At 53.2% G+C, this 824-nt stretch overlaps 1 non-coding gene across 1 annotated transcript; it reads left to right on the top strand.

Moving 5' to 3' along the window:
* The first annotated feature begins 641 nt into the window (after positions 1-641).
* Trnad-guc lies at positions 642-713 on the top strand. The gene has a single exon. It is a non-coding gene; the product is annotated as a tRNA-Asp (tRNA).
* Positions 714-824: the final 111 nt, after the last annotated feature.

Genomic DNA, 824 nt, shown 5'->3' on the forward strand with positions numbered 1-824 from the left:
TCAAATAAACAGAAATGCGTTATCTGAGGCTGAAAGTTACTTCTTGGTTCCATGTGTTATGATGAAGTTCCAAGTGCTGCCGAGGAAAGAAGATCCAGGAAAATCAACCTTGAAACCATGGAAAATGCGGGGCTGCTCCAGTGTTGAGAGCCACAGCCGAAGGGGCCCCAGCAAACTTCCAGCTGGCAGCAAACTTCCAGCTGCCGGCTGATGATTGGCTCACAGCAGCCCCAGCAACATCTAGCTGATTGGCTCCTCTGCGGTGATGCTCATTGGGCTGTTTCCCTGCCCTTTCAGACCACGGAGCTGCTCATTGGGGGACTTTTTTGGCTCTGCCCACGTGACCCAGCCAATCGGCCTCAAGAGCAGGAGGATTGTGGGAGGTGGAGAGAGAGGCTTGGGTTGGAGAGAGAGGCTTGTGGAAAGCCGGTGGTGGCAGTTGGGGCTCTGAGGGTTTTTCCTGAGAGGCTGTTTTGTTTGGCGTGTGTGGTTCTAAAAATAAAGTTAGTTTCTTTTGACAAGTGGCTCCTGATTGTGCCCAGCCAGACTGCGGCATTTGGTGGCCCGTACGGGGATCGAACCCGCGACCTTGGCGTTATCAGCACCAAGCTCAAAAAGAAGAATCTTAAAATGGCTACCCATCCTCGTTAGTATAGTGGTGAGTATCCCCGCCTGTCACGCAGGAGACCGGGGTTCGATTCCCCGACGGGGAGCCATTTGGTGGCTCGCACAGGGAGCGACTGAGGGTAAGTGATAAGGTAAACTGCTCGCCCCTGAGGGCAGGGCGAGAGGATGGGTAGCCATTTTAAGATTCTTCTTTTGTT

Source organism: Marmota marmota, unplaced genomic scaffold, assembly GCF_001458135.2.
Source record: "Marmota marmota marmota unplaced genomic scaffold, marMar, whole genome shotgun sequence".
Lineage (NCBI taxonomy): Eukaryota > Metazoa > Chordata > Mammalia > Rodentia > Sciuridae > Marmota > Marmota marmota.